The following is a 27,226-nucleotide window of genomic DNA, read 5'->3' as shown; positions in this document are numbered from 1 at the left end:
ACTTTCAGTCTGTATGTGTCTCTAGGTCTGAAGTGGGTCTCTTGTAGTCAGCATATATATGGGTCTTATTTTTGTATCCATTCAGCCAATCTGTGTCTTTTGGTGGGAGCATTTAGTCCATTTACATTTAAGGTAATTATCGATATGTATGTTCCTATTCCCATTTTCTTAATTGTTTTGGGTTCGTTATTGTAGGTCTTTCCCTTCTCTTGTGTTGCTTGCCTAGAGAAGTTCCTTTAGCAGTTGTTGTAACGCTGGTTTGGTGGTGCTGACCTCTCTCAGCTTTTGCTTGTCTGTAAAGGTTTTAATTTCTCCGTCAAATCTGAATGTGATCCTTGCTGGGTAATGTTGGTTGCAGGTTTTTCTCCTTCATCACTTTAAATATGTCCTGCCAGTCCCTTCTGGCTGGCAGAGTTTCCTCTGAAAGATCAGCCATTAACCTTATGGGGATTCCCTTGTGTGTTATTTGTTGTTTTTCCCTTGCTGCTCTTAGTATGTTTTCTTTGTATTTAATTTTTGACAGTTTGATTAATATGTGTCTTGGCATAACTTGATTAACTATTTCCTTTCCCATATTAGGGAAGTTTTCAACTATAATCTCTTCAAATATTTTCTCAGTCCCTTTCTTTTTCTCTTCTTCTTCTGGAACCCCTATAATTCGAATGTTGGTGCATTTAATGTTGTCCCAGAGGTCTCTGAGACTGTCCTCAGTTCTTTTCATTCTTTTTTCTTTATTCTGCTCTGCAGTAGTTATTTCCACTAGTTTATCTTCCAGGTCACTTATCCGTTCTTCTGCCTCAGTTATTCTGCTATTGATCCCATCTAGAGTATTTTTAATGTCATTTATTGTGTTGTTCATCGTTGTTTGTTTCATCTTTAGGTCTTCTAAGTCCTTGTTAAATGTTTCTTGCATTTTGTCTATTCTATTTCCAAGATTTTGGATCATCTTTACTATCATTATTCTGAATTCTTTTTCAGGTAGACTGCCTATTTCCTCTTCATTTGTTAGGTCTGGTGGGTTTTTATCTTGCTCCTTCATCTGCTGTTTTTTTGTCTTCTCATTTTGCTTATCTTACTGTGTTTGGGGTCTCCTTTTTGCAGGCTGCAGTTTTGTAGTTCCCGTTGTTTTTGGTGTCTGTCCCCAGTGGCTAAAGCTTTTCCAGTGGGTTGTGTAGGCTTCCTGGTGGAGGGTACTAGTGACGATGTTCTGGTGGATGAGGCTGGATCTTGTCTTTCTGGTGGGCAGTTCCACATCTGGTGGTGTGTTTTGGGGTGTCTGTGGACTTATTATGATTTTAGGTAGCCTCTCTGCAAATGGGTGGGGTTGTGTTCCTGTCTTGCTAGTTGTTTGGCATAGGGTGTCCAGCACTGTAGCTTGCTGGTCGTTGAGTGAAGCTGGGTGCTGGTGTTGAGATGGAGATCTCTGGGAGATTTTCACCGTTTGATATTATGTGCAGCTGGGAGGTCTCCTGTGGACCAGTGTCCTGAAGTTGGCTCTCCCACCTCAGAGGCACAGCACTGACTCCTGGCTGCAGCACCAAGAGCGTTTCATCCACACAGCTCAGCTTAAAAGGGAGAGAAGAAAGAAAGAAAAAGAAAGAAAGAAAGAAAGAAAGAAAGAAAGAAAGAAAGAGAGAGAGAGAGAGAGAGAGAGAGAGAGAGAGAGAGAGAGAAAGAAAGAAAGAAAGAAAGAAAGAAAGAAAGAAAGAAAGAGGAAAGAAAGGAAAGAAAGAAAGAAAGAAAGAAAGAAGAAAGAAAGGAGGGAGGGAGGAACGAAGGAAAGAAAGAGAGAGAAGATAAAATAAAATAAAGTAAGATAAAATAAAATAAAGTTATTAAAATAAAAAATATTAAGAAAAAAAATTTTTTTCAAAGAAAGAAAAAATAAACGGACGGATAGAATCCTAGAACAAATGGTGGAAGCAAAGCTATACAGAGAAAATCTCACACAGAAGCATACACAGACACACTCACAAAAAGAGGAAAATGAGAAAAATTAATAAATCTTGCTCTCAAAGTCCACCTCCTCAATTTGGGATGATTCGTTGTCTATTCATGTATTCCACAGATGCAGGGTACATCAAGTTGATTGTGCAGATTTAATCCGCTGCTTCTGAGGCTGCTGGGAGAGATTTCCCTTTCTCTTCTTTGTTCTCACAGCTCCCAGGAGCTCAGCTTTGGATTTGGCCCCACCTCTGCGTGTAGGTCGCCGGAGGGCATCTGTTCTTCGCTCAGACAGGACGGGGTTAAAGAAACCGCTGATTCGGGGGCTCTGGCTCACTCAGGCCGGGGGGAGGGAGAGGTGTGTATGCGGGGCGAGCCTGCGGCGGCAGAGGCCAGCATGACGTTGCACCAGCCTGAGGCGCCCCGTGCGTTCTACCAGGTAAGTTGTCCCTGGATCCCGGGACCCTGGCAGTGGCGGGCTGCACAGGCCCCTCGGAAGGGGTGTGTGGATAGTGACCTGTGCTCACACACAGTCTTCTTGGTGGCAGCAGCAGCAGCCTTAGCATCTCCTGCCCGTCTCTGGGGTCCGCGCTTTTAGCTGCGGCTCGCGCCCGTCTCTGGAGCTCCTTTAAGCAGCGCTCTTAATCCCCTCTCCTCATGCACCAGGAAACAAAGAGGGAAGAAAAAGTCTCTTGCCTCTTTGGCAGGTCCAGACTTTTCCCCGGACTCCCTCCCGACCAGCCATGGCACACTAACCCCCTGCAGGCTGTATTCACACCGCCAACCCCCGTTCTCTCCCGGCACTCCGACCGAAGCCTGAGCCTCAGCTCCCAGACCCGCCCACCCTGGCGAATGAGCAGACAAGCCTCTCAGGCTGGTGAGTACTGCTTAGCACTGATCCTCTGTGCGGGAATCTCCCCGCTTTGCCCTCCACATCCCTGTTGCTGCGCTCTTCCGCAGCTCCAAAGCTCCCCCCACCTCCGCCACCCGCAGTCTCCGCCCGCGAAGGGGCTTCCTAGTGTGTGGAAACCTTTCCTCCTTCACAGCTCCCTCCCACTGGTGCAGGTCCCCTCACTATTCTTTTGTCTCTGTTTATTCTTTTTTTCTTTTGCCCTACCCAGGTCCGTGGGGACTTTCTTGCCTTTTGGGAGGTCTGAGGTCTTCGGCCAGCGTTCAGTAGGTGTTCTATAGGAGTTGTTCCACGTGTAGATGTATTTCTGGTGTATCTGTGGGGAGGAAGGTGATCTCCGTGTCTTACTCTTCCGCCATCTTCCCCTCGTCTCTATCCTGAAGACATAAGAACTGAAAACTTCCATAACCCGGCCCGCCGTCCGCACGACTGTCGCAGCTTCACCACCGGGGCCCCTCCAGAGCCGGCAGCCTCAGTGAGGCTGCCCTCCCCTCGGGCTCTGGGGCAGTTCTGTGACAGTGGAGGGAACAGACCGCGAGCCGGAAGTTTCAGCTCTGTGGAAATGCGGGCTCCGTCCTGAACATATTTTCTTAAACTTGTATTTCTTTTTTCTTTGGTACTAAGGTAAAAAGTGTTATGCTTTTAATTTCAAACTCCAGGTGTTTATTGCTGGCATATAGGAGAACAGTTGACTTCTATATATTAACCTTATATCTTGCAACTATAATCACTTACTAGTTCCAGGAGTTTGTTGTTATGGTTGATTCTTTGGGATTTTCTACGTAGACAATCATATCATCTGCTAACAAAGACAGTTTTTTTTCCTTCCCAACCTGTATACTTTGTATTTCTTTTTCTTATATTATTGCATTAGTTAGAACTTCCAGTATAATGTTGAATACTAGTGGTGAAAGGGAACAACCTTGCCTTGTTCCCAGTCTTAATGAGATCACATCCAGTCTTTCACCATTAAGTATGATGTTAACTGCAGGTTTTGTGTAGATATTCTGAATCAAATTGAGGAAGTTCCCCCTCTATTCCTAGGTTGTTACTTTTGAGATTTTTTTTTTTTTAACTTTTCTTAGAACTACACAAAACAGGGCTTCCCTGGTGGCACAGTGGTTGAGAGTCTGCCTGCCGATGCAGGGGACACAGGTTCGTGTCCCAGTCCGGGAAGATCCCACATGCCACGGAGTGGCTGGGCCCGTGAGCTATGGCCGCTGAGCCTGCGCGTCCGGAGCCTGTGCTCCGCAACGGGAGAGGCCATAACAGTGAGAGGCCCGCATACCGCAAAAAAAAAAAAAAAAAAAACTACACAAAACAAAAAAACTAAGAGGGTCTTTAAAGCCAGATAATAGAGAACCTTAAATGCCAGGTTAATACGTTTAAACTTTATTCCATGGACAATAAGAAGCAACTGAATGGTTTGAGAAAAAAAAAAGAAAGGATATAACAGAGATATGCATCAGACCCCTTAAACTCTTCCACAACATAAGAATCTAATTTCTATTTAAAGATGTCCAGCAAAGGGGACTCCTCCAGCTCCTTCAATACCTCATTCTGGTGACATTCAAATCTCATTCTCTGTTAGCCTTGCCTCATAGCCAACTTGAATCTCTTGGATGTCCCAGGGAAGATCCAGAACATTCATCAGTCTTGACAAACTGCTTCCACAAAATGTGACTTCCAAACTCGGTATTCTACTACCCACTCCCTGCCCAGAAGAGAAAGCTATGTCACTCTGCTTCAGGGCAGAGGTGCAGGCACCCCACGGCCTAGATTCACTTACTAAGCAATGTACAGCCAAAATGCAGTGACCACACCTGAATCAATAGTGTTGACACGTTCATTTGCATCACACCTTCTAAAGAAGGAGTTGCTGTTATCAAGGGCTCTATCCATAATGATATCTGGATGCCTATCTACAGAGAACACTCTGTAGCCCAGTTCTGTCCTTTGGGGACCTGAGGTCAAATCAGAATCATTTTAGCCAGATCCCCATGTGATTCATATGCACATTAAAAACTAGAAACACTAGTCTAGGGCAAAATTTCTCTACAGCGGCACTATTAACATTTCATGCCCATAATTCTTTGTTGTGTGAGGCTGGACTGTGCTCTCCAAAATGTTTAGCAACATCCTTGGCCTCTACATACTAGATTCTGGCAGCACTCTTCCACCAGTTGTGACAGTCAAAGATATCTACATATATTGATAAATATCCCCTGAGGGGCTAAATCAGAGCCCCTTCCCAAATAAGAAGTACTGGTTTACAAGACCCTTAGTCAAAACCCCTTAACATAAAAAGATTTTTTTTTTCTTTTCTCTTGGGAAAAAGAGAAATGTAACAAGTTTAGCTGTTAACAACCGTATCAAAACAAGTCCAAACAGATTATGTGCACCTATTCAAAATGGATTAAAGACCTAAATGCAAGGCCAGACACTATAAACTCTTAGAGGAAAACAGAGGCAGAACACTCTATGACATAAATCACAGCAAGATCCTTTCTGACCCACCTCCTAGAGAAATGGAAATAAAAACAAAAATAAACAAATGGGACCTAATGAAACTTAAAAGCTTTTGCAGCAAAGGAAACCATAAACAAGACAAAAAGATAACCCTCAGAATGGGAGAAAATATTTGCAAACAAAGCAACTGACAAAGGATTAATCTCCAAAATATACAAGCAGCTTATGCAGCTCAATATCAAAAAAACAAACAACCCAATCCAGATATGGGCAAAAGATCTAAATAGACACTTCTCCAAAGATGATATACAGATTGTCAACAAACACATGAAAGGATGCTCAACATCACTAATCATTAGAGAAATGCAAATCAAAACTACAATGAGGTATCACCTCACACAGGTCAGAATGGCCATCATCAAAAAATCTACAAACAATAAATGCTGGAGAGGGTGTAGAGAAAAGGGAACCCTCTTGCACTGTTGGTGGGAATGTAAGTTAATACAGCCACTACAGAGAACAGTATAGAGGTTCCTTAAAAAACTAAAAGTAGAACTACCATATGACCCAGCAACCCCACTACTGGGCATATACCCTGAGAAAACCGTAATTCAAAAAGAGTCATGTACCACAATGTTCATTGCAGCTCTATTTACAATAGCCAGGACATGGAAGCAATCTAAGTGTCCATCGACAGATGAATGGATAAAGAAGATGTGGCACATATATATAATGGAATATTACTCAGCCATAAAAAGAAACAAAATTGAGATATTTGTAGTGAGGTGGATGGACCTAGAGTCTGTCATACAGAGTGAAGTAAGTCAGAAAGAGAAAAATAAATACCATATGCTAACACATATATATGGAATCTAAAAAAAAAGGTTCTGAAGAACCTAGGGGCAAGACAGGAAGAAAGACGCAGACATAGAGAATGGACTTGAGGACACAGGGAGGGGGCAGGGTAAGCTGGGACGAAGTTAGAGAATGGCGTGGACATATATATACAGTACCAAATGTAAAATAGATAGCGAGTGGGAAGCAGCCACATAGCACAGGGAGATCAGCTCAGTGCTTTGTGATCACCTAGAGGGGTGGGATAGGGAGGGTGGGAGTGAGGGAGATGCAAGAGGGAAGAGATATGGGGACATATGTATATGTATAGCTGGTTCACTTTGTTATAAAGCAGAAACTAACACACCATTGTAAAGCAATTATACTCCAATAAAGATGTTAAAAAATATATATTTTCTGTGCTTCATGTTGTCTTTATCAGATGTTCGATTACTGAAGAAAAACTGAGTCAATATTAAGAGAGCTAAGGTTTTTTTATAACATGTAACTTTGTGTATTTGCCTTTGAAATCTTTTTATTGTCACTGTGGTTAAATGGGTAACTATTATTTCACAGTGACCTCCGATCCTATTAAATCAAGTGTTCTAAACATCTTGACATTTTTTACAAACTTTTCAAAACCAAACTCTAAATGAAGTCTTTTTGATTTGGACCTAACTTTGGGATTTTCCAGAGGCCCCCTGTAAAATCTGGAAGGATTTGTTCTCTCAAAAGAGAAGTGTTAAACTAATTAGGCTTATTTGATATGTTAAATTACATGGAAATAAGAAGTGATACGAAACCTTCTTTAGATTATATTGTATAATATATTATACAATATATACCTATAATATAGTATATGGGTGTATGTTACTATTATAAGTAGTCCAGAAATCATATAAAATCTGACATTCCTAGTATGTTATCAGTCGTAATTCCAGCTATCACCTTAAAATGTTGTCTGTCTCACAAATAACCGAATTTCCTTGTCAATTAAATTATAATGAATTCTCATCAGAACTTTAACCGTGGCCATGTTTAAGTCTTCTGGCATGCACAGAAAATTACTGTATTATTCTGATGCTTTCCTGAAAGCTTTAACACGCAGCTATGATCCAAAATTGCTGTGTCTTTAAAGAGATTTATGGAAAAGACCTTGACAAGTACTCTAGAATACAGGTTTCTGATAACTCTAAGATCATACCATTGAACTACGTAAGAATTTCCAGAATTGTTATGGAGAAACTGATTGATTCATAAAACTGCTAACCCAAGGTCAAGCAGAACAATTACATAGAACTGAATGAACTGATGAGAATTATAATTTTCTGACTTTTTTCTTTGAAACATTGCCAGTTCATTAATGTTTTGTTTTTCCAGATTTAAGAAAAACTTTTTCTCTTTTCTAACAAACTATTTATAACTTAACAGAAACTTGGTAAATTATATCTATGTAAACAGAATTTTCTCCCTACCTGATCCCTCAAGAATTCAGAAGTTCTTATTGAGTATTCTTATTTTCATGGCAATATACTTATTTGCATAGACTCAGTGAGAATCTGTTTTCCTTAGAACAGAACACAGTGGGAAATATTGGTTATATTACCAAGACTTTGACTGGAATGTTACATTTGAGAATGATGTTCATAGACTCGGACATAACCAGATGGTTTTAAGAAACTAAGGTTGACTTTATGGAGCCAATAAAGCCTCCCTTCAGAAAACTATCCGGTAAATCTTGTTTATAGGGTTCCCAGCCTAACCAATGAGTATGGAAAGTCATTTCCTAGCAGATCCAGAACCTCATGACATCTTAGACCTCAGGAAGAGAGGAATTTACCTAAATCTATAGGCATTGCAAGTGAGTCCTTGGCTTGGCTTCCAGAATAATCTCATATTCTTTATCAAAAATTCTAGCAAAACAGACTGAAAAAAGCTTACATGATCAATCTCTATTCTTGCTGCATTTATGTAAATAATCAGACCAAGTTTAATGATATTAGACTCATTTGGCAAACCAATTAGTCTTATTATGACTACCTTTGGTAAAAATGGGGGTGATGATTGTAGAGAAAAAAACGGTGTTTCATCCTTTTCTGCTTGTTCCTATCTATGTTTTTCTCCCCCTTTGCTGATCTCTTATCTCACAACTTCTAACCAAACTCAGCTTCTAATATGTGACACTTTCTAAAAATAAAATTTCAAATTGGGAACTAAAGGAAACCAGAATACGTCACCCCAAAATATGCCTCTTTGACACAAAAATAATTTTGACCTGAAGGCAATTAAGAAGCAGCAAATAAGGAAAAGCTCTCTGCCCTCCTCATTACTTCCTAGAGGCAGGATATACATTCTTCTTTCACTGGAGACATATTCTTATCAGCCCAGAGGTGGCAAGAGGAAGCTGTCAAACAAATCTTTGTCATTAGTTCCCAGATGTTTATCTTCCCACAGTTTGCCGCCCTTGGAAACCTAAACTGCTTTCCTTTGTCCTATCATTTCTCTACAAATTTATTGTTCTTTATTGGCGATGCTCTATAAGCTAAGCTGCTGCTTTGAGTTATTTTTCACTGAGGTTTGTCCCACATGATGGGTGTTGCATGTGCTTTAAAAAAAAAAAAAAAAAAAAAAGACTGTTAGTTTTTCCTCCTGTTAATCTGTCTTTTTGTTTAAAAATCCCAGCTGAAAACCTAAAATGTGTAGAAGTCTAGTTTTGCCTTCCCTACACATGTAGGGCAACACATTCTCAGTTTCCGGAGATTAGAACCTGGACATCTCTGGGGGGGGGCGTTATTCAGCCTGCCATACCCACTTAGGAATGCCAGTCGGAAGGAGGGCCTCTAACAGTCATAAAAATAAAAACTTTAAAAGTAACCAACAGGGGCTTCCCTGGTGGCGCAGTGGTTGGGAGCCCGCCTGCCGATGCAGGGGACACGGGTTCGTGCCCCGGTCCGGGAAGATCCCACATGCCGCGGAGCGGCTGGGCCCGTGAGCCATGGCTGCTGAGCCTGCGCGTCCGGAGCCTGTGCTCCGCAACGGGAGAGGCCACAACAGTGAGAGGCCCGCGTACCGCAAAAAAAAAAAAATCACGAACAGACGGTGGGGGGAGAAGGGAACAGGAGCAGAAGAAGCCTCTTTAGACTCTCAGGTCCCGTCACTGAGGGAGACTCAAGGGCTTAGTGTCGTCTACTTCTCACTCCTGACTGCACCAGAGAACCCCTGAAGAGCTCATAAAAGAGCTCACTCATTAACAAGACAAATTACACTAAAGGTGGGATTAGCTAATAGCCCTAGGAAAGCCAGAATGGGATAAAGCACTTTCTCAAACTGTCTGTAAGGTACAGACATTTTAAAAGGAAAATAATTCTTTTAGAGCCAGTATGTTGACAAATTGCTTTTATTATGAACTTTCTTAAATAGTAAAAATATGTACTTGGACAACTACAAAAATAAAACCAATTTACAAATTAAATAGAAACAAAACCACACAAATCAAATAAATTAATGCAAATCAAATAGACAATTATTTCTTTTAAAATAAGTGGCCTTTCACACGTAACTCTGAAACTGACAGCTACAGCACATACACTTTTTGGTCCAGAAGATGTATACTACTGTGTCCCCCCCACAAACTGACTCAGCTCTCTATTCAAACTAAAATCCACCAGAACGTTGTCTAACGTATTAAGCCCGTCTTCTTTATTCATCAACCCTTGATAATTAAATCAGTGCTACATGCCCCATCATGATCTTAAGTATTGTACAAAAACGTAAGCTTCAGCACTGAGATGTTTGGCTGAATTCTGATGCAAGATGCTCACCCAGGTGATGTAGAATAGGCTTATAATATTTCTCAGTAATTGCTGGATGAAAATGCAGTTAGATGATTATAATAGAAAGCTTGCAGACCTCCTTCCCCACCCCTCAAGAACATGTCAGCAGACTCCTAGAAGTATATTAACTCCACCTGGGGAAACACTGGGAAAAAGAATTAGGAAGAACTGTACCCAAATAGTTCATGAGGGGAAATTCCTCTTTATATAAATATTTTAGCTAATAAATACAGAAGAAATGATAGAGTTTAGAATTTTACAAGCCCTGATGAACTAATAAATGCAGGCAATGATGAACAAAGACGACTGATAACAAAGAAAGACGATGCGACAAGATGCACCTGAAGTATTCTTGCAAAAACAAGTGAACCTAGGTGTGATCCAACCTCTCTATGTAATTCTTAATTTACAGCAAACGTAGGGGCAGAGGAGCATGTTAAATGACATCATAGGGATGCAACCAGTAAAACCAAATGATGCAAAATTCTACAGGACAAACTGGCTTCTCAACAAATAAACTGTAAGAAAAACAAATAGAGAACTTGTGTATTAACAAAGACTCCTGAATCCTATTTATAATTGCAATGTATGAGCTTTATTTAGATCCTAATTCACACAAAAATAGTTCAAGACTTTTAATTTTATGGGGGTGAAAATCGTATTGTATTTAAGGCTTTTTTCTTAATCTATATTTTTTAAAGATATATACTAAAATATTATGGACCAAATAATATGATGACTTGGATTAGTTTCCAAATTGTGATGGTCAATTTTGTGTGTCAAATTGGCTAAGCTCATGCTACTCAGTTTTTGGTCAAACACCAGTCTAGATGTTGCTGTGAAGGTATTTTTTAGATGTGATCAACATTTAAATTAGTCGACATGGAGAAAAGCAGATTACCCTCCACAGGCCAGTGTGGGGGTGGGCAGTGGGGGGAGCATGGGGCAGGGAGGTGGTGTGCTCAGTCAGTTGAGGGCCTCAAGAGGAAAGACTGAGTTTCTCCAAGGAAGAAGTAATTCTGCTTCCAGATTTTCTTCCCAATAGAAACTGCAGCACCATCTCTTCCCTCAGTCTTTAGCCTGCTGGCCTTCCCTACAGATTTCAGACTTGCCAGCCCCCATAATCTCAGGGATCAACTCCTTAAACTAAATCAGTCTCTCTCTCTTTTTCCATATATTCATACACACACACACACATCCTTTCGGTTCTTTTTCTCTGGAGAATTCTAATACCAAAATTATCTGGGAGAGAGGAGAAATGAGTAAGGAAACAGATAAAACAAAATTGGCCATGAGTTAGTAACTGTTGAAACTGGCTAATGGGTATATGATACTATTTTGTGTCTTGACATTTTCTACTTAAAAGTTGGGAAAGAAAGAGAAATGAAAGAGCCAAGCCAAAAGAAATGAAAGAGACCTGTTTTTGGTTTTGTTTTGTTTGTCACAGGTCTTGATGACAGCACAGCATATGGAAAATCAAGGCTATCCTGAGAAATCTGAGGCTGTGACCCATAAGAGAGAAGTTAAAGCTGGAAGGAGCTGGCCTTGGAGGTGACTCTTCCCTTGACCTTGAACTTCCAGTCTGATTTAGACTGCACACTTTCTGGTCCCACTGCACCTGCACATCCCTTTACCACAGCACTTTTCTTATACTTTTACTCTCAATCTCTTCTCACTAGCCAGGAGCTCCGTACTCATCCAAGCACCAAGCTTGCACTCAGAAATGTTTGATGCATGAATTAAGCAATGCCCAACTTGTTTTTTGTTTTTGTTTTTTGTTTTTTTTTGCGGTATGCGGGCCTCTCACTGTTGTGGCCTCTCCCGCTGCGGAGCACAGGCTCTGGACGCGCAGGCCCAGCGGCCATGGCCCACAGGCCCAGCCACTCCGTGGCATGTGGGATCCTCCCGGACCGGGGCCCGAACCCGTGTCCCCTGCATCGGCAGGTGGACCCTTAACCACTGCGCCACCAGGGAAGCCCAATGCCCAACTTTTAAGCCAACTCATGTGCTACTGTCTTCTAGTCCTTGGTTTCTTCTGTCAACTGTTAGAGCCTACCATTAACTTCTCTGTTTTTTTTTTTATTTCTTCATACCCTCTGATTCCAAATATTTACCTCCTACCAACCAAACATTTGAGGTCTCACTTTATGGGTAGGGCAGACACTGGCATTCACCATCATAGAACTTTGTAAAATTAACCTTCAAAAGCCCATTTCTGGGCAGAAAACAAAATCTCATCCAACAAGTAGCCTGATTTGCAGAGCTTTCTTTCCAACCTCCTAGAAAAGAAAACCTCTCTGACCCTTAGGGTCTGTTGTGAAAGTCATTCTTTTCACAGGTCTGCCCTTAGGTGACAGGATTTCAATGTGAATAACCATCAAATGCACTGTTTCTTTGGCTTTATCATAGTATTCTGCATGTTTTTGGAATAAATTCACTGATTTTACAATTGGAGTGAAGAAAAACCGTAGGATACCCCATTTTATAAATTAAATTAATGAAAAGAAAAATGGTCCAATGCCAGTTTTTCTTTTGAATCTACTTTATAGAGGGAAAGAAAAATGGTGTGAGGGAAAAATGAGACAGAAATAGGCATCTAAACTCCAGCCTCCTGTAAATTCAAGTTCAGACAAGAAAAAGCAGAGTTTTGTAGCTCGCTATGCTCCATGGGAAATGCTGTGACTCTTGTACAGGAAAATGGGGGCGTCTGAGTGGCTGAAGTCGCCTACCCTCCTGCCTCCTCCCCTGTCCCCTGATCTTACACTTAAAGCCATTATTTCAGGAAAAAAAAATCTCCATCTTTGCTTCTGCCCCCACCTCCCAAAAGGTCAGATATGCAAGTTCATGTCAAAATCTCAAGGTAAACGAGAATGAACAAAGGGAATAAAGAGGAATGAGCAGCTGCCGCCTGGGCTGCCAGTGTCTGAGCTGGGTTGCGTGTCTGTGTAGTACAGTAAGCCTCCCTGAGAAAACCATACACGAGCCTTCTTTTGACAGAAATCTGAAAGGTCCCCAGAAAACATGTCAGTAACCAGTGTTGACAGCTTTGCAAGACTGTCACCCAGGTTTTCAGTTCCTGCCCTTCAGCACTTAGGTAGGTAGGTCTACTTGCCACAGTTATCAACAACAATAAAGTACAGGATACCAGTGAAATTTGAATTCCAGATGAACAATTTTTTTAGCCTAAGTATGTTCCATCTATTGCATCCTTATTTGGAATTCAAATTTCAGTGGGTATCCTGTGTTTTATCTGGCAACACATGAAGGTATTTCCATGGAGTCAAGAATATTGTAACAGCTCAGTGTGGAGATTTCTCAAGGAATGTCCATGAAGCTAATGAAGAAATGGTGAAGCACCACATGAAAATAAGAGGAAAAAACCCAAGAATGAAATTTCTGGGTTTCTGTCTCCCCAAGAATGAAATCCATTAGCATGTTTCTCTAAGTAAGAGATCCCAAGTTGATTCGGTTGTGACTTCTGAATATTTCCAGATCTCTTTTTAAACATCCTATGCTTTTCCGAATTATACCTTTTCTATTTCTTAATCAAAAATGCCCTATGCCTCATTTATACAATGAGAAATTTGGTCTAAAATGTTGGTGGTCCCATCAAGTAAGTTGAGGATCCCTGGGCCAAGGTTCCATTATAAGAGGCCACCTGAATTGGTATGGCTATATTTTTTCTCAATCAATAGATTGTAAAAGTATAGCCACAATCAAATTGTGGGATGCAGTTGGGAGGAATGCTAGAAATCCATGATGTTAAAAATGGGTCAGTCTCATATGATAAGTTTGGAACCATTGGTCGAGGAGGATTTCCAGTGCTTCGTCCAACCACTTCATGATTCCCAGCATTCTGACATCAGAGCCACTGAATCACTGTTTCTTCTGCAAATTGGTTCTGAGCAAGTAGAATAAGAGAGGAAAGTCTTGGAACCCAAAGTAAATACTGTCATAAAAGTGGTCATATGTGATGGGCACTATATTATTCTTGTTGTTCCTTTCAACAGATTTAGCAAATATAGATTAAGGGCCTAATATACAAGATATTTTCTGAATTTCTGTTGGTGTTTTGTTTCTTTTCCTGTAGTCAAATACTACAGTAATTTAGATGGGGCAATTTATAGACATTTTGATCTCCATAAAGGCGTTGTTGAAAACTTACTTCTTTATTAGCTTTCATGTATTCTCACTTTACAAATATTTATGGTGCACTAATTCTGGAATAGATATTATATTCCTTTCTTGTTGACAACCTGCTACCCGCTACATACTACATCTTCCAAAGAGATAAATGAAAAGGAAAGTGAAGTCTCTGTTCAGTGATTCCTTGTGTGGATAATACCCACAAAAGCATATATATATATGCTTTTTGACTAACTCCTCTGGACCTACTTGGACACACTGGGGCACCTCAGAGGTCCCACACTGGATGGTCTCTTGAGGTCCATCCATCTTCTTGACATCACTATTCACTGTCTCCATCCAGTGTTTCCAGCCCACAACACAGCTGCACAGAAGTCGGACCACAGTCCATTACCAGGTGAAAAGAGGCTGCTAACTGGTGCTAGGGATACAGGATGAAAGGAGACATCACTGTTAATCAGCACATCCATGGCTTCAAATGGGGTACAAATTACTATTAGGTTCCTGGTATTAATAGGAGGAAAGTAAGGCTTAGAAAAGATTAATAACTTATTGAAAGAGTTCTCACAGCAAGTTAAATGGCAGAGCTGGGATTTGAACCTGGTCTGGCTGACTCTGGAACCCATGCTCTTATTAATATGCTCCTGCCCTTATGGAATTATGGAAGATGGCCAGAGGTGAGGCTTCAAAATTTACTCAAGACCATCTGAAGAGGCTGCTTTTCCTGCTGTGGGCCCTGCTTCTCTGGGAACTGTCATTACCCGGGGAAGGAAAGATAAAGGGTGAAAAGTGAGAGAGAGGTGCCACAGTTCTGGTCACGCTGCTCCTCTGCCAGTATCAGGAAGCTAGTAAAAGCTTTGAAGCAAGGAAGTTGCATAGTAAATAGTATTTCAGGAAGATTAATTTGGCACCAATGAACAGAAGATATTAAAGATACTAAATCAAGAGGCTGGGGGCTTCCCTGGTGGCGCAGTGGTTGAGAATCTGCCTGCTAAGGCAGGGGACACAGGTTCAAGCCCTGGTCTGGGAGGATCCCACATGCCGCGGAGCAACTAGGCCCGTGAGCCACAACTACTGAGCCTGTGTGTCTGGAGCCTGTGCTCCGCAACAGGAGAGGCCGCGATAGTGAGAGGCCCGCGCACCGCAATGAGGAGTGGCCCCTGCTTGCCACAACTAGAGAAAGCCCTCGCACAGAAACAAAGACCCAACACAGCAAAAATAAATAAATAAATAAACTCCTACCCCCAACATCTTCTTAAAAAAAAAAAGAGTCTGGAGGCAACGAAACTGGTTAAGAAGTTATTGCAGACATCATTTCTGAGATGAGTCTGAGTCAGGACAGGGCAGTGGGAACAGGGAAAAAGAGCCGAATGTGAGTGTTCCCCACCAAGAAGGAAGAACTGACCGGCCCTACGGACCTGCATAGCCAAGACTGTGGTCCACGATGGTCTGAGGCTGGGAGAGAGAGGAGGAAAGACACTACCAGAGCTGGTAGTTGTCCCAGCCCTGTACACTGAGGTACCTGCCTCTTCTGTCTCCTTTCCAGACCACAAGCTCAAAGGAGTCATGGGGTCACCCTGTGTCTGGCAGCCCCACAGTTTTTCCCCATTGCCGACCACATGCTGAGGGGTTGGTAGACTCGGTAAATACTGACTGGCAGTCTGTTTCCTCTGGCTGGAATGCCGTGTTCCCACCTTTGCCTGGAAATGCCATGTAGGAAGGCCTCCCTGGAGGCCCAGCACAAACATCTCTCCCTCAGAGAGGCCTCCGTGACCAGTCAATCTAAATTCGGTCCTTCAGTTTTCCTTGCATAGAAACTTTTCTTCACCGTATTTATTACAATGTGAAATTTTTTATTTGTTGTTTTTCCATTTAGTTTTTATTTCCTTTCACTGTTTTTGTTGTCGGTGGTGGTTTTCTACTTTCCCCCGCTAGACTATAAGTACTGCAAAGTCAGTTTTTCTTTTCACCATTGAGTCCCCAAAAGCCCACACAGTGCTGTCCCATAGAAATAAAATGTAAGCCACATACGTAATTTTAAGTTTTCTGTAGCCCCATTTTTCAAAGTAAGAAGAAACTGGTGAAATTGATTTTTCATTACATTTTTATGTAACCACATATATCCAAAATGCTATCATTTAAACATATGATCTATAGAAAAAATTATTAATGAGATAGCTTACATTCCCTTTTTTGTACTAAGTCCTCAACTTCTGTATTTCACACTCACAGCACATCTCAGTTGGGACCAGCCACATGCCAAGTGTTCTGTAACCACGTGTGACTAGTGGCTGCTGTAGTGGACAATATAGATCCTTGCAGGATGCTTGACATGTACTCCTTACTTAATAAAAAGTCAATTCATGAAAAAGGGAGTGTGGGAAGGGCAGAAAGATGGAGAAAAAGGAGAGAGGAAAAGAAAGGGAAGAGAAACGAACCTTTTCGGGTATTTACTACGTTAAGTTCTTTCATGTATCAATAAATTACATAATTTAATTCTCATATCAACCCTGGTGAGGTAGGTATTATGAGAACAGTCTTTATAAATGAGGACATTGGTTTGGAGATGTCATAACTGTCCCAACATCATCTTCTCTTTTGAGTGAAAGAAGCAAGATTCAGAACCAATCTCCCTTACCCAACTGTGCTGCCTCATTCACGGAAGCCATACCTAACAAGTCTAGTCATGCCACACTGTTGTCTAACCTCTCTCTCCTCCAGGTGAAACATCCCAGGGTTCCTATGAGATATTATTTTGAATCTCATAGACACTCTCATTTCTAAAGTATAGTCTGACCATTGCAGGCTAACATGGGAGTGTCCACTTCCTCCTCCAGATGTATTTTAGCGGGATTCTTATCCCATTGTTGCCTTCCATTAAACTCTATGGCCAAGCAAAATGGTGGCATTTAAAGTTCCCCAGATATGTCAAGCTCTCTAACATGCCTCCTTAGCTCTGTACAGTTTTTCTGCTGCCTGGAACCCTTTTTTCCTGCAACCAATAACACACATCCTGCATGACTCAATTCAAGAAAAGAGGAGAAAGAAAGAGATAGAAAAAAACCAACTCAGCCATCATCTCACCTTGGCCAAGGAAACTCCCTGACCCACTTTCCAAGCGTGAGGGTCCCCTTTTCTGTGTGCCCAAGGCACTGTCACGGAGTTTTTCATGTATACCATCATTACACATCTAGGGTCTCCCTCACTGGACTGTGAGCTTCTGGAAAGCAAGAACTATGTCTCTTATCTTTACATCCTCATTGCCCAGCATTTGCTGAATGGCTTGTTAAATAAGTAAATAAATGAATGGATGGATCGATGCGCATGCTTATAGCCCTCTCTGAGTGTTAAGAAGAAATACCTGGTACCACATAGTCCAAAGAACTAAAAGAGAACTAGTGTGCTCTTGCAATATCCACATCCCATCAGACCAGTTGTCAGGATATGGGTCACAGTGACAGGAGCAGACAGCATCAGCAGAGCACCCTGGGATGCCTTCAACCATTTCATAAGAAACAATGTTCTAAGCTGTGCAGAAGATGTAGCAAACCTGGGACTAGCCTCCATGTTGGCAGGAATACGTGGAAATTGTAAAATACTTAAGAATGTAGTGTAGGAAGAAGCATGCTAAGCATCAGGATGTGGCCACAGAGCCAAGGAGCCCAGGCTCGCTGACCTGGAAGGGACAGGGGACAGGCAGTATTGGCATCCATCTACCTCCCGGAAGGGCAGATGGTGGCAAACTGCACTGAGAAAAGGGCAGGACCACAGGAACTTAGTTCTCCCTAACTCACAATACCCTGGGCAAGAATGTTCACCCTCTGAGGATACCTTGAAAGATGCTTATAGATGTTGACTGCACTGAGACTGTGGTCTATACTAGGTCTTGGGCCAGAGCCTCTAACCTTTGAGGCAGCATGCTGGTGTGTCCCTGGTGGGAACAGTTGTGCCAGAGGAAAATATAAATGCACTCAGGCCCAGGAGCAGCCAAGTGAGTGTAAGAGGGACCAAAGCCTATGGAAGCCAGACCTCCTCCGGCCTGTTGCCTAGGAATGAGCACTTAAACCTACATGGTGTCATGTTCTAGGTGTTCTGTGCCATGATAAGTGTTGAGAAGCATTGAGTTAGACTATGTGAGATGAGTGAGTAACACTGGAGACTTAAGATGTTTAAAAACTATTTCATTGTGACAGGGCCAAGTGGGTAGAGGGTTGAAGACACGACAGTAGCTAGGACAAGAACTTCAAGCTCTCAAACGTACAGACCAAGATCATCCTATTTGTGTGAGTGTTTCTGTGAGTTCAGATGGAAGACGGAACACTAGGGTGTTGTACCATTAAAAATAACTAATTAACAATAACCCGTAAGAGTAAGGCCCAGGTTCTCAGCAAAGGCACACTCCTGAAAAACAAACAAATCAAGGCAAGTGACACTTTATCCCCCAAATAGCCCATATTTCCTAATCCTGAGAGGCAGGTCAGGGGCCAGAGTCAGCCCTACTACCACTGCCTGGGACCCACCCCCTCCCCTCTTAGCATGGTATGGTCCAGGGAGAAATTAGTTCTTAGGAACCAAAAATCTCATGGAATTTCTCCTGCATACCATTATTATAGCCTCATGGACAAGCTGGAAAGTGAGGGGGAAGAGGGAATGATTGTCAGGGAGCTGGGCGCAATATCTCCATGCCCAACGTGTACTCACCTGCCACTGTTTGCCTTTTTTTTTTTTTTTTTGCTGCACCGCGCAGCCTGCAGGATCTCAGTTCCTCCACCAGGGGTTGAACCCGGGCCACAGCAGTGAAAGCCCGGAATCCTAACCACTAGGCCACCAGGGAACTCCCTGCCTTTGTCTTTTCAAGGGTAGATCTGAACACAAGGTTGAACATTGCTGGGCAGGTATATAACCAGAGAACCACAATGCTACCTGAGAGAGGACTAGAGGTGTTAGGAAAGCATGGCTTCTATTGAACTCCTACTCAACCAGAAACAATAAACAATCAACAACAAACACCTCTCCCCACATTACTAAGCTGGTCAGAAATACTCTTCATAGTCATGGTAAATGGGCTTAGGGGTATCCTGGAGCCAGGGTACAGGGGCAAGGCAGGAGCTAAATGTGGCAAGGAGGTTCTGGTCACTCCGAACAGGTGCCACACCAGTCCCGCCTATCAGAGTGGCTCTGGCTGGCAGCACCTTGCTGTGGCCTGAGTGGGCAGGAGAAGGCCAGACCCAGCTGGCAAAAAGTGATATGGAGTCAATAGCCCCAAGGGTCTGTGTGTACGTGCTGAAGTGAGTGTGGTATTCTAACAGCTCTAGCCAAGAGGCAGCTAACGCCCGAAAAAATAAATAAATAAATAAATAAAATAGCGCGCCATTGAGAAGAAGCAGCAGCAGCTAACATCTGAGATCCAAATAAATCATGCCAGGGTGGGGCTGATACCAAAAAGAGGAAACTAAAGCTAATCCCTCCCACACCCAACCTCAGCCAGAGATGCAGATGTCACCCGTACTCCACCTGCATAATATTGCCAGTAGAGCACTAAGCAGATGCCAGAGAAATTTAAGCTCTTCTAAATCCCAAGTTAAAACACATCCAAGCCCTTCACAGAGCTCCACTCTCTAAACTTTGCCCCCAGCTTCTAAAGGTATTCTTCAACATTTGGAAATGACTGGAAAACAAATATCTTCCATCCTGAAAGCTAATAAAATGTTCACCCACTCATCACCCACCATGGGCCAAAGAAGAATCAGGAAATCTCCTTGATGTGAATCCCACCCTGATACTGCAAAAGTTGCTTCACGTCCCAGCCTGGCAGTGCCACCATGAAGACCTTAATTTTTTCACTTCCACTTATCCCTCCACCTCTTAGAACAAGACAGGAAAAGTGAGAGATTTTTCTTAGTGATGATATACTCTGCTCCCACTCGCTTAGAGACAGGGAATGATGAAGACAGAAGCTGCAGTTATCCAAAAGGATGAAGCCAGGTTGGCAGCCTGTGTCTGCTTGCTTCTCCAATGGATGCAGGGAAAAAACTAGAACCAGAGGCCCCGCAACAGCTCACATCAAGCTGCACAGAGTTGGAGGTTCCTTTGGAGTGTGTGTGCCACGGGGGCGAAGTGGGGGGAGGAATACAGGTGGTTATGTAAAAAGGCATTACAGGTAAAACCACAAAAGGAAGAGAAAGAGAGAAAGACAAAAATAGGAACAGAGAACAAGGGCAATGACTGGAAAACAGTAACAAATACGGTGGATATTAATCTGACTGTATCAATAATCACTTTAAATGTCAATGATCAAAATGCATCAATTAAAAGATAAAATTGTCAGAGTAGATCAGAAATTTTAAAAAGATGCAACTATATGTTGTCTACAAGAAACTCACTTTAAATATAAAGGTACATACAGAGTAAAAGTAAAAGGATGGAGAAAGTCATATTATGTTAACACTAATCAAGAGACCAGGAGATTTTGATCCTTGGTCAGGGAGCTACGATCCCCCAAGCCACGTGGTGTGGCCAAAAAGAGAGAGAGAGAGAAGGAGTACTTATATTAATTTCAGACATAGCAGACTTCAGAGCAAGGAAAATTATCAGGAATAAGGAGGGGCATTGCATAATGATAAAGGGGTCAATTCTCCAAGAAGACATAAAAACGTTTAATGAGGGCTTCCCTGGTGGGGCAGTGGTTGGGAGTCCGCCTGCCAATGCAGGGGACACGGGTTCGTGCCCCGGTCTGGGAGGATCCCACATGCCGCGGAGCGGCTGGGCCCGTGAGCCATGGCCACTGAGCCTGCGCGTCCGAAGCCTGTGCTCTGCAATGGGAGAGGCCACAGCAGTGAGAGGCCCGCGTACCGGAAAAAAAAAAAAAAAAAAAATGTTTAATGAATATGCGCCTAAAAACAGAGCATCAAAATACACGAGCAAAAACTGATAGAACTGCAAAAAGAAATAGATGAATCCATCTGGAGACTTTAACACCCTCTACCAGAAATGGACAGATTCAGCAGGCAAAATATCAGTAAGGACATAGTTGAACTCAACAGCACCATCAACCAACTGAATATAACTGACATCAATAAACTACTTCCTCCAACAGCATTCTTCTCAAACTCAAATGAAACAATAACCAAGATAGATCACATTCTGGGCCATAAAACACACCTTAACAAATTTAAAACAACAGAAATCATGCAATATATCCTCTCAGACTACAATGAAATTTAACTAGAAATCAGTAAGATAAAGATATCTGGAAAACACCCAAATACATGAAGATTAAACAACATTCTTCTAAATAACACGAGGGAAAAAGAAAAAAACTCATAAGAATTTTTTAATATTAAATTAAAATGAAATGAAAGTGAAAATACAACTTATGAAAATTTGTAGGATGCAGCAAAAGTAGTGCTTAGTGGGAAATTTAAAACATTAAATGCTTATATTTAAAAAGAAGAAAGATCTAAAATGAATAACCCAAGCTTCCACCTTAGGAAACTAGAAAAAAAAAAGAGCAAATTAAATCCGAAGTAAGCAGAAGAAAAGAATAAGAATTAGGACAGAAATTAATAAAGTTGAAAACAAAACCAATACAGAAAATCAACAAAACCAAAAACCTGTTCTTTGAAAAGATCAATAAAATCGATAAGCCTCTAGCCAGGCTAACTAAGGAGAAAAGAGAGAAGACACAAATTACTAATATCAGGTATGAAAGAGGGGACATCATTACAGATCCCATGAACATTAAAAGGATAATAAAGGAACACTATGAACAACTCTATACCCACAAATTCTAGGATAACCTAGATGAAATGGACCAATTCCTTGAAAGACACAATCTACCAAACTCACATAAGAAGATATAGACAATCTGAATAGCCCAAAATCTATTAAAGAAATTGAATAGAAAATTAGTCATCTTTCAAAACAGAAAGCACCAGGCCCACATGGGTTCACTGATGAATTCTATGAAATATATAAGGAAGAAATCATACCAATTCTCTATAATCTCTGCCAGGAGATAGAAGCAAACGGAGTACCCCTAACTTATTTTATGAGGCCAGCAGTATCCTAACATCAAAATGTGACAAAGACATGGCAGGAAAACAAAAATTACAGACCAATATATCTTATAAACATAGATGCAAAACTCCTCAGCAAAAATATTAGCAAATCAAATCCAACAATGTATAAAAAATAATTATACATCACAAGTAAGTGGGATTTATCCCAGGTGTGAAAAGCTGTTTCAATATTTGAAAATCAATTAATGTGATCCATCACAACAATAGGCTACAGAAGAAAATTCACATGATCATATCAATGGATACAGAAATAGCATTTGACAAAATCCAACACCAATTCATGTTAAAAAACAAAAAAAATCTCTCAGCAAACTAGGAATAGAGGTGACTTCCTCAACTAGACAAAGACTATTTACCAAAATCCATAGCTAACATCATACTTGATGAGAAATGAGAAGCTCTCTTGCAAAGATCAGGAAAAGGCAAAGGTACTCCCTCTACTTTTCAACACTGTACTGGAAATCTTAACTAACACAGTAAGATAAGAAAGGGAAATAAAAGAATATACATTGCAAAGGAAGAAACAAAACTGTCTTTGTTCACAGGTGATATGATCATCTATGTAGAAAATCCAAAAAGAATCAACAAAAACTGGAAGTAATAAGCATTTATAGCAAGATTTTAAGATACAAAGTTAATATGCAAAAGTAACTGGAACTATATTAAACTAAAAAACTTCTGTACAGCAAATGAAAACATTAACAGAATAAAAAGGCAACCTATGGAATGGGAGAAAATATATGCAAATCATATATCTGAAAAGGAGTTAACATCAAAAATATATAAAGAACTTATACAATTCAATAACAAAAAAATAGCAATCCAATTTAAAAATGGGCAGAGGAACTGAAATAGGCATTTCTCCAAAGAAAACACACAAATGGCCAACAGTTATATGAAAAGGTACTCAACATCATTAGTCACTGGAAAATGCAAATCAAAACTGTAATGAGATAACACCTTACACCTGTTAGAATGGCTATTATCAAAAAGGCAAGAAATAAGAAGCGTTAGCAAGGATGTGAAGTACAGGAATTCTTGTGCACTGTTCTTGGGAATATAAACTGGTACAGCTACTATGGAAAACAGTATGGAGGTTCCTCAAAAATTTAGTAATAAAATTACCATATGATACAGCAATTCCACTTCTGGGCATTTATCCAAAGGAAACAAGATCACTATCTCAAAATAATATATACACATTCACTGCAGTATTATTTACTGTAGCCAAGATGTGGAAACATCCTAAGTGACAACTGACAGACGAATGGGTAAAGAAAATGTGATACACACACACACACACACACACACACACACACACACACATATACACACAATGGAATATTATTCAACCATAAAAAAGAAGGAAATCCTGCCATTTGCGACAATATGGATGGACCTTGAGGGCATTATACTAAGTGACATAAGTCAGAGAGAGAAAGACAAATATGATTTCAATTACACGTGCAATCTAAAAAACCCCACATTCATAGATACAGAGAACAGATTGGTGGTTGCCACAGGCTGGTGGGAGAGGAGGGATAAAACAAGTAAAGGTGGTCAAAAGGTACAAATTTCCAGTTATAAGATAAATAAGACCTGGAGATGTAATATTCTGCATGGTGACTATAGTTAATAATACTATAGCATGTATTAGAAAGTTGCTAAGAGAGTGGATCTTAAAAGTTCTCATTACACACACACACAAAAATTGTAACAGAGTGTGATGATTCATGTTAACGAAACTTATTGTGGTAATCATTTCTCAATATATACATATATCGATATATATACATAATCATTATCTTGTACAACTTAAACGAATACAATGTTATATGTCAATTTTATCTCAATAAAAAAGAAAGGAAAACAAAACAAACACCAAATTTAAACGTGGGTGGGCGGAAGACCTGAACAGACACCTCATCAAAGAAGATATACAGATGGCAAATAAGCATATGAAAAGAAGCTCAATATCATGTCGTTAGCGAATTGTAAATTAAAACAACAGTGAGGTACCACTACACACCTATTAGAATGGTTAATCTCTGGAACACTGACAATAGCAAATGCTGGTGACAATGTGGAGCAACAGGAACTCCTGTTCATTGCTGATAGGAAAGCACTATGGTACAGATACTTTGGAAGACCATCTGGCAGCTTCTTTAAAAATGAATCATACTCTTGGGACTTCCCTGGTTGTCCAGTGGTTAAGACTCCGTGCTCCCAATGCAGGGGACACGGGTTTGATCCCTAGTGAGGGAACTAAGATCCCGCATGCCACACAACATGGCCAAAAAAGAAAAAAAACCCACAAAAATTAATTATACTCTCACCATATGATCCAGCAATCGTGCTCCTTGGTATTTACCCAAAGGAGTTGAAAACATGTTCACACAAAAACCTGGACATGAATGTTTAGAATAGCTTTACTCATAATTGTCAAAACTTGGAAACAACCAAGATGTCCTTCAGTAGATGAATGAATAATTAAGTGTAACACATCCATATAATGGAATATTATTCAGTGATAAAAAGAAATGAGCTATCAGGCCACAAAAAGACATGGAACAAACTTAAATCCATATTACTAAGTGAAAGAAGCCAATCTGAAGAGGATACTTACTATATGGTTCCAATTATGTGATATTCTAGAAAAGACAAAACCATGGAGACAGTAACAGGATCAGTGGTTGCCGGGGATTAAAAAGGTGGACAGGTTGAACAGGCAGAGCACCAAGGATTTTTAGGGCAGTGAAACTATTACATATGATACTATAATGGTAGATACATGTCATTATACATTTGCCAAAACCCATAGAATGTACACCACCAAGAGTGAACTGCAACATAAACTAGGAACTCTGAGCAATAATAATGTGGCAATGTAGGTGTGTCAAACTGCACCTCTCTGCAGCAGGAAAGCTGTGCATGTATGGAGGGTGGGGGTGTATGGGAACTCACTGGACTTTCTGCTCAATTTTGCTATGAACCTAAAATTCCTCTACAAAAATAAATCTATCTTTAAAAAAGGCACTGCCAGTAGATGCCCAATGTATAAGGTCACATAAACAGCAGAGCAGACAGTATCACTTTCCAGAACCCAGCAGGGGCAGCAAAGAGGGGGCCCCACCAATTTGTCCCGTGTCTGGCATCTACTAGCATCCTAACACAGTCCTAAAGGAAAACCCCAAAATCATATTCTGTGCTCCCAAAGCATTCTTGTTTTCATAAGCCAAAAATGGTGAAGCCTCAGCAAATCAACAGGGGGGAAGTGGTGGAGTCAGCAGACACTCCTGTTTACTGGGAATTGTGTCCAGTACCCTGCAGGAGAGCTCTCCTGGTACCTCAACAAAAGCCAACTATGTCCAAGCCAGCTGAGTCATCCTCTGGCCCTGGCCCGGAAAAGGAGCCTCCCTGAAACACCTGCCAAACTCCACAGTCACTTCTGAAATGTAGGCCTACAGGAATCTTCACAGCCCTAAAGGGCGACAGCCACAGCTGAGAAACTTTCTCATGTATACCGATTTTCTTTCCTCCTTTCACCATCACGTTGCTCACTCTGTTGCTCTCCTCTGAAATCCCTCTAGTTTATCCCAAATTCAAGAGTTCTATTTGCCTTTCTCTGAGCCTGTAACAAGACAGGTGCAAAAACACAGTTACTCCTGGGGCCTCACCAACAGGCAATGAGAGCAAGCTCCAACGTACCCCCCACGATCATGCCCTGGTTGCATCCTCCTAGAAGGGCCTGTGTAAGGCAGTGTGCACAGCTGTGCCTGGGGGCACCCCCTCTCTCAGGACCAGGCAGGTGGCCACACTTCTACCATCAGACGTGAAGGGAAGTAATAACAAGCCCTTACCCCAACAGAGGCGGGAGACAAACCTATTTGGGGGGAGCACGCCATCTTGCTTACTTTCCAGCTCATTCCAAAAGAATTGAAGGTCGCTTACGAAGGTGACAAAAAAAATAAAGATGAATGAGAAAAATGGGAAGTTGAGGGGTTTGGTCCTTCTGGATTGGGAGTGAGGAAGATTGGCAGCAATTTTATAGTCTCTAACTTCACCTTTCCCCACTTCAATTTGTCCCTTCTTTACTGGTCCTACCTGATTCTAGCTCTTTTGTCAAGGTCACAAAAGACCCCCAATAGCTTATTCTGTCCTCAACTTACTTGAGCCACTAGCAGAAATTCACAGAGCTATCAGTGCCTCCCTGCTGGAAAATATTCTTCCCTTGTTTTTCCTCTTCACTGGTCCCTCCGTCTTTTCTGCTTTCTCCTAATCTCACAGCTGCATAAAATTAGAATGTCCTAGGGCTCAGTTTTTAGAACTCTTGTTTTTTCTATATACCCTCAGTACTGGGGGCTAACATTCTGCTTCATGGTGTTAAATATTATGTCACGTGTCCACCACTCCAAGATTTTTATCTTTAGCCCAGCCTTCCCACCTTCACTCTAGACTCCTATATCCAGCTTCCCACTCAGCATCTTCACTCAGATGTCTAATATACACCTCAAATCCAAAACCTTCCAAAACAGATCTCTTAACATCCCTGAACAGATCTGCTCTAGTTTTCCTCACTCAGTGACCACTTCATCTTTCTGGTTACTCACCCTCCAAAATGTAGAGTCATCCTTGATTCCACTCTTTCTCTCACTTCTCACAACTAAACCATTTGAAAATCCTGTTGGCTCTACCTCCAAAATATGCCCAGGACCTGTCCACTCCTCACCCCCTCCCCTGTGACCACTCTGGTACAGGTCTGGATTATTACAGTGGTCTAACTGGACTCTGCTTCCACCTTGGCCCTTTCAGATGGTTCTCAACATAGGAGCCAGTGTTATTCTATTGAAATGTAGGTTGGGCCCAAGTCTTCACAAGAGCCTTCGTAGCCCTACGTGATTTAACCCCTGTCATTCCTCCAGCCTCCTCTCCTCATCCTCTCCTCATCCTCTCCTCCACCAGCCACACTGGCCTCCCTGCTTCTCCTTGCACACCAGACTTACCTCCAC

At 41.5% G+C, this 27,226-nt stretch overlaps 1 protein-coding gene across 5 annotated transcripts in view; it reads right to left on the bottom strand.

Moving 5' to 3' along the window:
* The window catches only part of TMEM45A (transmembrane protein 45A), a 111,546-nt gene that overhangs the window by 58,159 nt on the left and 26,161 nt on the right, over positions 1-27,226 (bottom strand). Inside the window, exon 1 of one of the 5 annotated variants that reach the window (XM_027103463.1) lies at positions 14,386-14,408. The exons of the other annotated variants lie outside the window; for them this stretch is intronic. The gene's annotated coding sequence lies outside the window, so the exon portion shown is untranslated. Of the gene's footprint in view, positions 1-14,385; positions 14,409-27,226 lie in introns of those variants that run through there. 5 annotated transcript variants of the gene reach the window in all.

Source organism: Aethalodelphis obliquidens, unplaced genomic scaffold (assembly GCF_003676395.1).
Source record: "Aethalodelphis obliquidens isolate GAN/ISIS:26980383/991018 unplaced genomic scaffold, ASM367639v1 scaffold1, whole genome shotgun sequence".
NCBI lineage: Eukaryota > Metazoa > Chordata > Mammalia > Artiodactyla > Delphinidae > Aethalodelphis > Aethalodelphis obliquidens.
This window is presented reverse-complemented; position numbering and strand designations above follow the sequence as displayed.